The 14,705-nt window shown below is 47.5% G+C and overlaps 1 protein-coding gene and 1 long non-coding RNA gene across 2 annotated transcripts in view; both read right to left on the bottom strand.

Annotated features, from left to right (window-relative positions):
- The window catches only part of ELMO1 (engulfment and cell motility 1), a 396,326-nt gene that overhangs the window by 118,413 nt on the left and 263,208 nt on the right, over positions 1-14,705 (bottom strand). The gene's annotated exons all lie outside the window — the stretch shown is intronic.
- Positions 4,880-14,705, bottom strand: part of LOC107182051 — a 13,649-nt gene continuing 3,823 nt past the window's right edge. Inside the window, exons 2-4 of the long non-coding RNA XR_001512768.1 lie at positions 10,584-10,588; positions 9,600-9,605; positions 4,880-5,159 (exon numbers count right to left, since the gene is read on the bottom strand). This is a non-coding gene — a long non-coding RNA (uncharacterized LOC107182051). The remainder of the gene's footprint in view (positions 5,160-9,599; positions 9,606-10,583; positions 10,589-14,705) is intronic.

Here is a 14,705-nt window from a genome sequence, read left to right as displayed (position 1 = left end):
CGAGCCTTGGTTTTCCTAACAAAAACGTGGAAGTGAATCTCCTCCGGCTTTTCCGAAGGCCTCGGAGAGGATCACATGACGAGATTCTTGGAAAAGTGCTTGGAATGGATAAAAGTTGACACAAATATGGAGAGAGGTGGTGGGTGATAATAGATGCTCTGCCCGTGTATCCTTCCCAGGAACACTGATTGTTCTTTGCTTTCCCCCAATTCCTAGTTGGAAATTACAGGCAAGAACGTGTAAGTCACCCCATCCCCAGCCTGAGTGACCAGCAGAGGGACGGCCAGAGTGAAGGTCAGCCCTGAGACAAAGCTGCCTGGGGAACCTGGATGTAAACACGGGCGGGTTGTGTTTGCCGCCCCGGGCAATGAGCTGCCAGTCTCACTTTCCTAAGCGCTGAAGCCATGAAATTTACCAGCCCACAGCAGCACTTTAAAGCACCACTGCCATCCAAAAACTCATCATTAATCACATTATCACACTCGCTCTTCCCGGCCCAGCGTGATTATGTGTGTGCTTTATGCCCTAGTTAACGTTTTTATGGGATTGCTAGAGCAGAAATAGCCAGGCACACTCGAGACCACCAAGCCCTGCTCCGCCTGGGTGAAGAGAGAGGGAGGCAACATCGCTAATAATAGGGCCCGTTTGTTGGGTCATGTCACAGACCAAGGGCTCTGCACGCGTTATTCTCCGCACACCCTAGAGGTCGGCACTGTGCTTGTCTTCACTGTACAATCCTGAAGAAATTAAACCTTCTGTCAGGAGCTTCGTTCAGGTGGCCCCAAATGGGCGTTTGTAACCCAGTGCAGTTGGCGCGGCAGCAGGCTTCCTGCCTCGGTTGACGTGAAGAGCTCAGGGCAGCCCCTTGTGATGGCTGCTTTGAAGATTAACCGCTCCACCCACAGGTCTTGCTTAGGCAGGAACAGTGACTGCAAGAGGCAGGCTCCCCGCAGTTGTGAGCCCACAGGATGGCGATGCTCACTCATGTCCAGGGCCCCTGGCCCAGGCCTCCCCACTGGGAAATGTGAACAGGCCTCAGCCCAAGGGGACGGCCTCAGTCCTAAGAAGAAGGTCCTTAAGGCAGAGGTTTGAACAAGCAAAGAAAAACAGGGAGGCGGGGCTTACAGGCGCCTTAGAAAAATAAAATCACCTATTGAGGAAAAAACGTTAAAGTAGTGTGCAATGATTTTACAAATAAAATCCAGAGGGAAATTTTCAATGAGACAAAAATAGTAACACCTTTTAAAAAACAAGATGGTTGTTAAGCGCACTATTTTTAACACAATGAGATTCTACTTTATAAAAATCAACTGAATGGTCTCTTAAGTGTGGAATAGTTAGGTGTCCTCAGAGCTGACGGTAAAAAAAGGGTTCACCCAACTCGTTTATAAATAGGCCAGCGTTGCAGGCAGTTACATTCCATGCACCTATGTTTTAATAATGAAAGTAAGAAGGCTGCGCTCTCAGGTGGCACAATGCCTTTCAAAGTAGGTTTCCTCCTATTTCCACTGGATGATGTGAGCTGAGCTAGACATCCTTGCTAGTGCCTCAGAGAACAATGTCTGCTGCACGGAGTACAGAGAAAAGGTTCCGGTGCTGCCTGTGACCTTGTGAAGGTCACCTCAGCTCCCTGGGTCCCAGGGTTCTTACCTATAAGATGGACTAGTAAAGTTCCTGCCACTTTTAAAATTCTAATACTACACACACGCACAGTCACTCACACACACAGTCACACACACACACACACACACACACACACACACACGTTCACTCACCAGATAATGAACTTTCAGGTCCCAGGTGCCCATCAATAATCACAGGGCTGGGGGGCTATACCCGCCCTGAACTTTATTTCCTAAATTAGCAGCTCCCTGAATGACAGGATGGCTCCACATTTCATTCCGGGTGTGAAGGCATCGAAGAAGCATTGGGTAGGCTTAGAAGATGTTTGATGACCTAGTATTTACTCTTTCTTTCAACAGAAAATTGTTCGTTGCTTTTATACCCTCCTGACCTATTGATATCACCTAATGCAGATCATTACTGTTGTGTAAAGATAGAATGACAAGATGACAGGCGAACGCATATAATTCCTGCTTTTCCATGGGAATTTTCTAAGACAAAGGCAATGTTTCCCATGCTGAAAATCTCTCCTCCGTGTGTTCCATGACCCCGTTATGCTCAGAGACACTGGGAGCCCATTCACCAGTGCCTGGAGGTCCGCAGGTGTGGGGGGCACCAGCAAATTCTGATGTTTTTACCGAATGTGCCCGACATAAAGGGCATTTTGCTTTAACATTCTGAGTTACAGTTAGAAGGGGATCCATTACATGCCCACGAAAGCGGTCCATACGTGAGAACTGCTGGAGTGACTGAAAACTGGTTAGTTATCCGCAGCACGGAAACTCCAGTTAGCGCTGCTTGTGGCTCTGGGTCAGTCTGAGTAGTGCATGGATGAGTTATCAGATGCAAATGTGAGTGTGTCCCTTGCACCTTTGCAGAAAATCTTCCCCGTGACCTTGGCGCTTTCTATTTTTGGACACAGTATTCTTTAATGGCTTGGTTTTGAAGGCTGGGTACTGAGTGGGAAGATGTGAACAGTTCAGACCTTCGGTAGGTGGGAGAGGTGGAAAGAGGAGAGTGAGGGCAACGAACCTGAGGTCCCCCCACTGCTGCGAGTCCACCAATACAGACGCTCCCACCCCTGCTACTTCAGGGCCGGGGATCAGAGGCGAGACATCCGCTCAGCTCTGCCCAGCCCCGAAGCCTGGTTTAATAGAACCGCATATTCCTTTCTATCCTCTATCAGGCCTAAAAATAGTATGAAATTGACATTGAAAAGACACACAGCAGCTAATCCAGGGCTTCTTTGTTCGCCTTCCCGTGGGCATTTTTAGAAGGACACTGAGAGAGGTAAAGGAAATACTGACTGTAATGCTTCTAACGATGAGGATTTTAAAAAAATGATTTAAAAAAATTAAAAAGCAAAACAAAACACCTGACTGGTGTGAGGCCTGAAAATCAGACCCCAGCACCGGAAGAGAGACAATTCCGTGAGAATGACCTGCAGCCACGTCCCAGGCGTGCCGTGTATGTGGTGAGAGAGCAGGGGTTCTGGAGCAGGCTGGCCTGGGTGCAAATCTCGGTGTCGCTATTTAATAGCAATGTGACCTTGATCACATTACACTTCCTCTGGACCTCAATGTCCTCGTTAAAAAAAAAAAAAAGGAAAAGACAATGTCTCCCAGCTCATCAGATTGCTGCTGGGATTAAATGTAAAGCCATACATCAGTGGTTCTCAACCTTCCTAATGCCGCGACCCTTTAATACAGTTCCTCATGGTGTGGTGACCCCAACCATAACATTATTTTCGTTGCTACTTCATAACTGTAATTTTGCTACTGTTATGAATCGTCATGTAAATATCTGATATGCAGGATGTATTTTCATTGTTACAAATTGAACATAATTAAAGCATAGTGATTAATCACAAAAACAATATGTAATTATATATTTGTTTTCCGATGGTCTTAGGTGACCCCTGTGAAAGGGTTGTTCGACCCCCAAAGGGGTCGCGACCCACAGGTTGAGAACCGCTGCCGTACAGGGTTCATATATTCACTGAGATAAAATAAGCACCCATAAGTGCTAGTGGTTACCAGTTTTACTAGCAAAATAATAATTATTTACTTAGCTTAAATTATAAACCTGGAGGAATTACACTTCTGGATAGAAGACAGTATGCAACTCCAGTAATGACGGCATCTTGCTATTGGTCCCCGGATGGAAAAGCAGAACAATGGACTAGAACAGGAAGTCTAGACGCAGACCTGTATATCTAGTCATCAGGTTTATGACAAAGGTAACACAGCGGTGGAAGAGGTTTCAATAACTTATGCAGGGCCAACCATATATGCATTGGGAAATATGAGCGAGGAGTCCCTGCCTCACACCACTTACAAAAATCAACTCCAGGTGGCTTCTAGATCTCAGTGTGAAAGAACCAAGAAGCTTCCATATAACAGGAGAATCTACCCATGACATCCAGCTGGGCAAAGGTTTCTTAAACAGGGCAGAACAATTATTACCCCTAAGGAAAAGTGCTCATCAAATTATATTAGATCTTCATTAAAAGATACGATAAGGATGGCAACTCCAGAGTCGGAGAAACAGTGGCAACATTACCTGATAGTGAGCTGGCAATGGCGATCTATAAATAAAATACCCTGATAACTCAGTAAGAAAAGGACACAGCCCAACAGAGAAATGGCCACCATGTGAAGAGGCATTTCCCCAAATAGAATATCTAAGTGGCCAATAAACACATGAAAAAGTGCTCGGCTTTTACAGTCACTAGGGAAATAGAAATTTAAACAACAATTCAAACACCCACCAGAATGGCTACAGTAAAAGCATGACACATTCTAAACGTTGGTAAGAATGTGGAACAAACAGCATTCTCATACACTGTTGATGGGCGTGTAAATAGTTTACCCGCTTTGAAAATCATTTGGTAGCATTTATTTAAGCTAAAACCGTCATACCCTATGACACAGCAATTCTACCCAAAGATAGAAACCAACAGAGATGCATACATACAGTATGTGCTGCACGAGAAATGTATGAGCATGTTCGCAGCGGTACTATCTTGTTAGAGCCCCAAACTCAAAGCAACCAAACTGTCCATGCAAGAGTTATTAGTTAGATAAATAAATCTCAGTTTATTCATACAGAAGCACGCTTATTACAAAGAAATGATTTTTAAAGCTCTGCTATACACAATAATGTGAACGAACTGAAAACATGCTGAACGAAAGGAATCCATACAAAAGAGACCATACTATATAATGCTATGGATCTAAGGTTCAAAACAGGCAAAATTCATGGAAGAAATTGGCGGGGAGGGTCCCTGACAGTTGTGTAACATTCTCTATCTTGATCTGGGTGGTAACTAAATGAATAGTCGTTGCTTGGAAAATTCACTGAGCTGTTGTATTCTTAGCATTGGAACACTTACATGCATTCAAGTCACACTTACATTAAAAGGCAACTACTCATTGAATCCTATATCACTGTTCCCAGACAGAATCAATGACCACTGTTCCTGTACTCCATTTAGCACTTATTTCATCTTTCTGGTATTGTGCTTGGTTTTTGCACTCCTCTCGTCCTCCGGGGATAAGCTCTTTTATGGCACAATTTTGTCTTACTTAGCCATGTCTCTCAACAACTTACACTTAGGAGGTATCCATGAATCTTAAATAAACAAACAAATAAAAAGAGTTACCTTAAAAAGTAGAATATGGCTTTCGTGATGAGTAAGAAGGGACAATGGCTTAGCAGACAGGTCAAAGTCATTTCAGGTGATTCAGGTGGGCTTCTTGGGAGTGGCACTGGTCCGCCCTGCCCATCGCCTCTGGGACCAGGGACTGGCATGGCATGCAGTCCAGGTGACTGACCGGACAGAAAAGCATCCCACCTGTCTAGGCTGGCATCCTGAGCTAACTGGAATCAGCTCCTAGAGTTGGTCAGGGGCCCTCTCTACACCGGGGCTAGAGTTTCATTTCACCTGCTGGATGGATAAGAGCACATGTATGCACTTTCTTTTGTGGATGGGGTTCCTGACCTTGCTGATGAGTCTTACAGCTGCTAATGTGATGGGTTGTGTGAACTCTAAGACGAATCACACGTTTCTTTTAAATGAGCTTTCTCCCTCCCTCCCTTCCATCCATCCAAGTGTGTGCATGTCCACCTGTCTGTCCATCCATATATCCATCCATCCATCCAACTGAAAGGTGGTTAGGAGCATGGCCTTGGAGCCAGGTTGCCTGAGTTTGGATCCTGGTTCTGCCACTCCTTATCTATATGACCTTCAGCTCCTGAGCAGGGAGAGATGAGTAAAGATGAGGCAGAAGAACCGATCAGCTGACTCGTTGTAGACCACACTAGGGGATGTGGACTTACTCCACCTACAATGGGAAGCCATTAACGGGGTTTAAATAGGAGCAGAATAAAGACTTCTCATCTACGTTCTTCCTCTCCATTTGTCTCTTTTAATGGAATTAAAATTCAAGTAACTTAAAGATTCTTATTATTCTGGAACCCATGTACTTGGTACTTGGGCATATTAAGGAGGAGTGGTGAGCCAGATAAAAACCTTAGTGCTAAGTGGTTAGGAGTGTCAGTTCTGGAGTTAGGACTGGGGCTGGATTTTTTCTTAGGCGCCTTAACTGTGTGATCCCAGCCAAGTCCTGTAATGTCTCGAAGCCTCTCTTATTATGATGACAATAACAGTAACTTATAGCTTGCAGAACTGAGTAAAGACATAGTGAGAAGATTTCCATAAAACGCTTAGCAAAGCATTTGGCATATAATAAGCACTCGATAAATGTGGTCATAAAATGTTATGCAGAATACAAATGTGGTGTGTGTATCACCCCCCTTCCAATCCTGAATTATAATATAAGGTCTAGATTGCAGTAAAATCTTATTTACTTTCACCTCCCTTCGTGAAGGTCCCCAGATCCCCTGGAAAATTATATAACAGCATTCCCATCATCATCTTGTGAGATGCTTAATCAAAAGACAGAATTTGCAAAAATTCCAGTAAATTAGGATTGCTGGTAAGCGCGAGCTCCATGACCCCTGGGAGTCTGCTTAGAATTGAAAAATGGTCTTGCTGATTCGCCCTGTTTTTGCTCTTTCCTTTGTCCTCTGGCGGAAACTACCAAAATGTGCAGGAAAGTGGAGCCTGGAACCTTGGAACCTTGTCTGTTGGCAAAATAATTGTTTCTGGATCCACTTATAGGCCTACAACAGGGCTGTTTCTTGGCCCAAAGAGAACGAAGAACAGCAAGGAAAAAGTGAAGTCTTTGCAAAGGGGTATGGAACTTGAGGTGTGAGTTAGCCATGCAAAAGCAGGAAGGGAGCCCCTCCCCTTGCTAAATAGAGCCGCCTATCTTTTGGGGTGGCGAGGCTGGAGCGGCTGGAGTGATGGGAGGGTGGAGCGGAAGATGCGGAAAGAGGAACATTCTGGTTGGGTCTGAGAACAGTCAAGCGAGGCAGAGCAGAGGAGAACATATTCCAGAAGCAGTTTCTGTTCGCCCTTGTTGAAACTCCCTTGTAGGGGAAATTATTCTGAGAAGTGGCACATTAAGAGGCTGTCACACAGCACATGTAGCACGGATATAAATAACTGCCCGTCCAACTGCGTGCAGACGGCACCCGGGGTAATGCTGGCCTGGAGGCAGATTAAGGAGCAACGGGGATGGGCTTCGCTGAAGACCCAGCAAGAACACCATCCCATGACCACGATGACACCTTGGCCCGGGGCGCAGAGCCTGAGCCAGGGCTGCGGAGCTGGTGAAAGGGGCTAAAAATAAGTGATCTTGAATCTGAAAAATGCAAAATTAAGCAAAGAGGACATGCCAAGGCTTGCTCATCACATTCTTTCTCGTCTTCAATGCTCAGTCAATGACTCCCCTTACAAACTCAGTGACTGCCTGGGGCTGTTAGGACAAAACGCAAATACTTCAGCAAGGCATTCCACCCTCTCTGTCCGACCTCCTGCTCTCCTTCTAACTGACCTCTGACACCACGGAACCCTGAAGTCAATCCCAGCTTCCCCTCGTTACCAAGGAAACCGCCCCACTTGCATTTGCACATGGTAAGCTGCTGGTCCCCCTTCATGCAACCCAGGGAGACATCCCCCAAAGCCCAGCCCTTTACTCAAGACGCTTCCCTCCAGCCTCGCCAACCTGCCTCTCCCTTTGTGCACCCTCAGACCTTGATTTTCTCCACCTGGCAGGGCTCTCCTCCTGACTATGGGCCTGCAAAACCCTGGGACTTCCATGTAGTAATCTCTGCATTCGTCATGGTTCTCCCAGGCTGCCCACAGCACACCCCGCACTGCCTTCCAGCGCATGGTGCCTCCAATTTCTCTTCTCCGTGGTCTCCACGGTGCCCGCTTCGCGCATGCTTACGGAACAGGATAAGGGGTGTCCCCCAACTTTGGTACCACGCAGTCTTCACGATCCCTCTCCTGCCTCCGTGACCACACCTCTGCGTGGAGCAGGGCCCTGCTCCGACTGTGTGACAAGGAACAGATGGCCTCACGGACGGCATCACAGGGCAGGCCGAGCGTGCACCGCGGGCAGTGACATTAAGGGAGATAAGGAGAGATTAAGGGAATAATCCACTGACAAGCGTGCCTTTGCCAATGTGGGATTTGAGAAGATGGCGATCTCTATCGGCGAACAAGAGGAGAGTTAAGTCCCTAATCCTCCGCCTGCCGAGCTGTAGTCTGTTCAGTCCTCTTACCCAGGACAGCTTGATAAGGAGCCTGCTCTCCGCTTCAGACCACGTGGGCAGGTCTGCCAGAGCAGAGCTCCGGGCCCCAGAGCGGGTCCTCAGGCCTGGAGACAGGGACCAGGAACAGGCCTACCTCAGTGACGGCGAACCTATGACACGCATGTCAGAGGTGACACGCGAACTCATTTTTCTGGTTGATTTTTCTTTGCTAAATGGCATTTAAATATAAAAAATAAATTATCAAAAAAAGTCTTTGCTTTACTATGGTTGCAAAGATCAAAAAATTTCTATATGTGACACAGCACCAGAGTAAGGTTTTTCAAAATGCTGACACGCCGAGCTCAAAAGGTTCGCCATCACTGGCCTAGCTGCACACAGGCACTGGATGGAGGCTGCCAAAATGAGAAGAGACATAACAAGTCATTAAATGTCAAACCAGAGACAGCGGGCTGGGAAACTGGAAAAGCACGTAATCTGACAAACTAGACCCTTGGCAAATCTGCTTCAGCCAATTGGCAGGTGAGCAGCGTAGAAAGGGGAGGGCTTTACTTTACTGCAATGACCTGAACCTGCACTTCCCGAGGGAGGCGGGTGCAGCTGCTATCGTCCCCACTTCACAGACGGCAGCACTGAGGCACAGAGGACGGACGGATGGACAGACAGCGCTCACTGGAGGCAGAGCCCAGGTCTGGTCTGAGTCCCCGTTTTCCTGCCACTGGCCAGATAGTCATTTCCCTCCATGGAGGATTTTTAAAGCAGAAAGTTAGTATTTCCTAGAATGTCTATGGACTGTGATTTAAGAATAAATTTAATTCCATTTCTTACTTGTCTGACCCACTATTTTAATGAAGACTTGGTCTTGCTAACAAAGGTAATTTTGTGATATGCAATTCTTACAGTTGGTCAGACAGCTCTGTGGCAGACATATATTCCCATAGAAATGTACTCAGTGCTTTACAACTAAATGATTTAATTGTCACATGGCAATTAAATATGAGACAGGTTTGATTCTCACCTCCAGTTCACAGATGAGGAAACCGAGGCACAGAGAGGCTCAGTGACTTGTCTGAGGTCACACAGCAAGAGAGCGGCAGAGCCAATGTTAGTGTGGGAGGCAAGCAGCCTGCAGAGGCTGTGCTCTGACCAAATATGTGCATAACCAGTGCACTTGGAGATCTTCTTACCCCACCAGCTTTTTTAAAAATATATATATATATTTTATTGTTTTCAGAGAGGAAGGAAGAGGGAGAGGGAAATAGAAACATCATTGATGAGAATCATTGATCAACTGCCTCCTGCACGCCCCACACTGGGGATCGAGCCCGCAACCCAGGCACATGCCCTTGACTGGAATCGAACCTGGGACCCTTCAGTCTGCAGGCCGATGCTCTATTCACTGAACAAACCGGCTAGGGCAACCCCACCAGCTTTATAACCACACAGCTGATGCTGCTCATGTCTTGCCATTATGCTGTGAGATTAAGAACTTGCCACCCAGCCAGTGTGGCTCAGTGGTTGAGCATGGACCCAGGAACCAAGAGATCATGGTTTTGATTCCTGGTCAGGGCACATGCCCTGCTTTTGGGCTCAATCCCCAGTAGGTGGCGTGCAGGGGGCAGCAGATCAATGATGCTCTTCTCATTGATGCTTCTCTCTCTCTATTTCTCTCCCTTCCTCTCTCTCTAAAAATCAATAAAAACATATAAAAAACAGAACTTGCACAGAGCTGACAAAATAAAGCCACCAGGCTCTCCTGACTCTGACTGAACACACACATATCCATGACTACCCCAAGTATCTCGTATTTTACAATCTCGCACCAATACAGTCAGTCCTCACTTATCATTGTCGATAGCTTCTGCAACCTTCCTCAAAACAATGTATAACGAAACCAATTTCACTAAAGGCTAACTGACGTAAACAAGAGTCAAGTTTCTGTGACATCTCAATCATATTATAGTAAAACCATGTTGATCGAAGTGACATTATTTGAGGACCAGCTGTAAGTAGCCAAACTGAATCACTTCCATTCATGAAAAGCAATCCAACGTACCCTGATTATCATTTTTTTAAGACTATGTTAGGATTCGAACTCTGTTTGTCACAGACACAACCTCAAAAAAAACCCCCCAAAACCCACGTGTCCCTGCTTTGGTGGCATTTTGAAAAATTAAGTTTGAGTAGAGCACGGCATATCCCAGGGTATGTCTCTAGAATGTCTCTTGTTGTCTTGAACATACTGAAATCCTAGAAGTGCATCTGATAAAAATGACTTTCACTAGCAGAGAACACTAATAAAGTTAGGTTTCAGCTCCTGTGACTGCTTTGGTGAGACTGTTCTTTTCATCCCACCCAACATGTGGGTGCTGATGGAATGCCAACAAATGAAACACTGGTCTCTTGTTCCTGGACCTCTGGGTTGGAAGCCTGTGTCGATTCTGCCTTAGAAATGTGTGTTGGTGAAGAATTCGGTTTTAAATGAATGGGGAAAGGTATATTTTAACCCTTCATTATCTAAGCTCTTATACTGTCTGTGACTCACCCCCTTGTTTCAATAACATGTAATGATAACTAAGCCCTGATGTTTCTGTAATATCCTGTGTTTCCAGGAGGTTGTTAACCAGTCAATGCATTTCCTCTAGAATTTACCCTACCCCAATTCAGTCAAGGTTATTTTGGCCTCTTTCTTCCTAAACCCCCATCAAGAAGAGGTCATTTTAGATAAAAACACATCTTCATGAAATAAAACTGAGGAGGAAACCAAAAATAAGGTGCTTTTAACCTCAGGAGGAAGATTCTGGTGAAAATTCTCAGCCTTCCTTCCCTGTGAGACTGAAGTTAATACCGGCAGGCACTTTCATGCCCACGCTCTGCACAGTTATTTTACATTATGGTCATTCAATTCTGTTCTTGGTATTTTGAAACCATTTTCTCTCTCTCCCCCCACAGATGCATTTAGGAAGTTTCATTTCACAAAAAGACCCAATTCTCTAAACACAGAGGGTGTTTTTGTTATTACCACTATTCTCTCACACTTACAAGTGATGAGGGCATCTCATATGTCACTAGAAGGCACCAGAAGAGTCCCAACATGGCCCATGTTTCCTGGTAAGAAAGACTTTCTGTCTGGTGCACGCGCGCGCGCACGTGTGTGTGTGCTGTGTGTGTGTGTGTGGTGTGTGTGTGTGTGAGTGTCTGGTGTGTGTGTGTGTGAGTGTCTGGTGTGTGTGTGTGTGAGTGTCTGGTGTGTGTGTGTGTGAGTGTCTGGTGTGTGTGTGTGTGAGTGTCTGGTGTGTGTGTGTGTGAGTGTCTGGTGTGTGTGTGTGTGAGTGTCTGGTGTGTGTGTGTGTGAGTGTCTGGTGTGTGTGTGTGTGAGTGTCTGGTGTGTGTGTGTGTGAGTGTCTGGTGTGTGTGTGTGTGAGTGTCTGGTGTGTGTGTGTGTGAGTGTCTGGTGTGTGTGTGTGTGAGTGTCTGGTGTGTGTGTGTGTGAGTGTCTGGTGTGTGTGTGTGTGAGTGTCTGGTGTGTGTGTGTGTGAGTGTCTGGTGTGTGTGTGTGTGAGTGTCTGGTGTGTGTGTGTGTGAGTGTCTGGTGTGTGTGTGTGTGAGTGTCTGGTGTGTGTGTGTATGTGTGTGAGTGTGTGTCTGAGGTGTGTGTGTGTGTGTGTCTGGTGTGTGTGTGTGACAGCCATTAGGATTTCAGAGGGAAGGATGATGGCAGCCCACTGATCCTGGGTTACTGTTCTTCCCAATCCCACACTTCTCTTGTCTCCTTCGTAGACTTGCTTGTTGTTTTGGGTTCTTTCATTTTCCTGCCCAAGTCTGTTCTCATCTTTTTTTTTCTCTCCTGTCTCCTCTCTTTCCAGAGGAGAACTCATCTCGACCTGCTTACAGCTGCCAGATCTCTCATCTGAACCCAGATCTTTCTGAGCTCCAGACAACCAACTCCTCGTTGGACACGTCCGCCTGGGTGTCCCTTAGTCACCTCAGATGCAAGCTGACCCCGCTGAACTCACTACCCCTCTCCGGGCTGCCTGGGAGCCCATCCCGGCTGTCTCACCCACAGAGTTGCCAGGCTGGCCTTGACTTCTCTCTCAGTCACCTTCATATCCTAAATTCTTCTTCTTTCCTTTCCCACGGCCACTGGTCTTGGTTCAGGTGCTCATCACTGCTCTCGCGGATTAGGACAAAAGGCTCCAAACATGTCTCCCACCCTCAAGACGGGTTCTCCTCACTGCCCTCCGTGCGGAGCGCGTTCCATCTGACTAGAGCCACAGATACAGAGGCAGCAATAACAAGAGCGTGCATCTGGTGTATGGATGCTTTCTCATTGTGAACATCGTTAAGCCACACTGCTTAACACCCCTCAGAGAAAGTCCAAACTCATCAACTCTCCACAACGGGGACCCTGCTGCTCCTCAGAGAGCCAATTTCAGCATTTTTTTTAAACATAAAAGTTCCAGAATGCATTTATCGGGGCAGAGGGAGAAAACAATTTCAAAAACAAAATGGAATGACTGAAAGATCAATTAAACTGTTCCCCAGACTTCTAGACCTTAACATATGCTTTTCCCTCGGCCTTAAACACCCTTCCTCATCTCCTCCTCCTCAGGCCTCCCGAGATCCCCTGCAGTGTTGCCACCACCACGCCTTCATTTCCATCATCTGTGGGCTGACACTTCTAAGTGTCTCAATCTCACTCCCAGGCAATTTCCCAATTCTCTGTCTGCTTAAGGGTCTCCCCTTAGGAATTCTTAGGCCCTGGAGACTCAGGACTACGCCTTCTCTGTCTGTGTATAATCAAAATGTGTGTGGAATGCAAGCTGAACTGGTCCCGGGCGGAGGGAACGATGTTATTAAAGTCACAACTTGAAAAAATTCTTCATCTCCTTACAGGGAAAGACTGCACCAAGATACTCTTGCCAGTTAGTCACTGAGCATCCCTCCCCACTGACAAAACACACCGTGGCCACGGGAGAGGGCTCCGCGGGGGCCAGGCCCACGCATGGCAGCGCCTGGGCTGAAATAAGCAGGAGAGTGCGGGACTCATCCCCATTCTGAGCTGGGAAACTCACCCTCCTGCCCTCCTGAATTTAAAGGTACACTTGCTTGGCTGGGTCCAGGCTGCACCAAATTCTGGGTCCAGGGGAGTCGCTGCAGGAGCACCCCGTGAGAGGGCACCCCATGGACCCGCTTCTTTTGTAAGTTCAAGGTGACTCAGGAGACAGCCTCGCCATCCACTCCCCTACAAAAGAACTCGCTCTCCTTCCTTTTCGCAATCCATGCTCTGGGGGCTTCCTTGGCACCTTTGGAAACAGCCCTGGGAGCAGGGGCAGGCGAGCTCGGGGCAGCGTGAGAACTGCCTTGTTCATTTCTAATGAGCTACCCCGTGTGAAGCGCCCTTCACCTGAGCAGCATGGATCCTCTGGAGGCCGAGACCGCTGAGGCTCACAGCACTCCTGGGAGGCCGTCCTGGGCTGCAGCTGCTCTTTGGTCACCGATGGGGAGCGGGAGGGCTCGATGGAGGAGAGACACTGCAATGTGCCCTGAGGGGCTGGCACCTGAAGCTGGTCTCCCTGAGCCCCATTGATAAACAGCTGGTTGGACATTCTTGGTTATAAAACTCAAAGGTCTGCCTGGCCGGCATGGCTCAGTGGTTGAGCATTGACCTATGAACCAGGAGGTCACAGTTCCATTACTGGTCAGGGCACATGCTGGGGTTGTGGGCTCAATCCCCAGTGGGGGGCGAGCAGGAGGCAGCTGATTAATGATTCTCTCTCATCATCGATGTTTCTCTCTCTCCCCCTCCCTTCTTCTCTGAAATCAATAAAAATTTCTTTTAAAATAAAATAAAACCCACAGGCCTGGCCAAGGAGAAAGAGAGTCTGCAGCGCCATCGGGGACCAAGCAGTGGATGTGAGCCAGGCGAGAGGACAATTAAAGGCTGCAATCTTGTAAGGCCTCCCAGGCCATATAAGGCGCCAGGGACCTGCCAGAGGGAGGAATCTCAGGCAGTGCCGCTCGCTCATTCCAGAACAGGGTCCGAGTGGCGACCCAGAGAAGTGGGCGCAGGCTGCCCCGAGGGCAGAGGAATGAGGACGTAGAGGAAGGACCACCGAGGAGGACCATGCCAGGTGATGGGCAGCTCAGGGCAAGGGCGGGTCTGTGCTCCGAGAGGGACTGGCATTAGAAATGGATGCCTTGAATTCCTGGTCCTAAATGTGTTTTCCTTTCAGGACAATTTCCCAGTGGGGCCCACTTCAAATCCCACATCTACTCAGTCTCCAAATGCCATAAGCACCGTCTCTTGGGAGCCATGTAAGCGTGTGCAGGTGAGTCTGCCTGCAAAGGCGTCGCTTCTGTGTGTGACTCCATCAGAGGGCGGTCCAGGGCGGCCA

The sequence above is a fragment of the Myotis davidii genome, unplaced genomic scaffold (assembly GCF_000327345.1).
Source record: "Myotis davidii unplaced genomic scaffold, ASM32734v1 scaffold573, whole genome shotgun sequence".
Classification (NCBI taxonomy): Eukaryota; Metazoa; Chordata; class Mammalia; order Chiroptera; family Vespertilionidae; genus Myotis; species Myotis davidii.
This window is presented reverse-complemented; position numbering and strand designations above follow the sequence as displayed.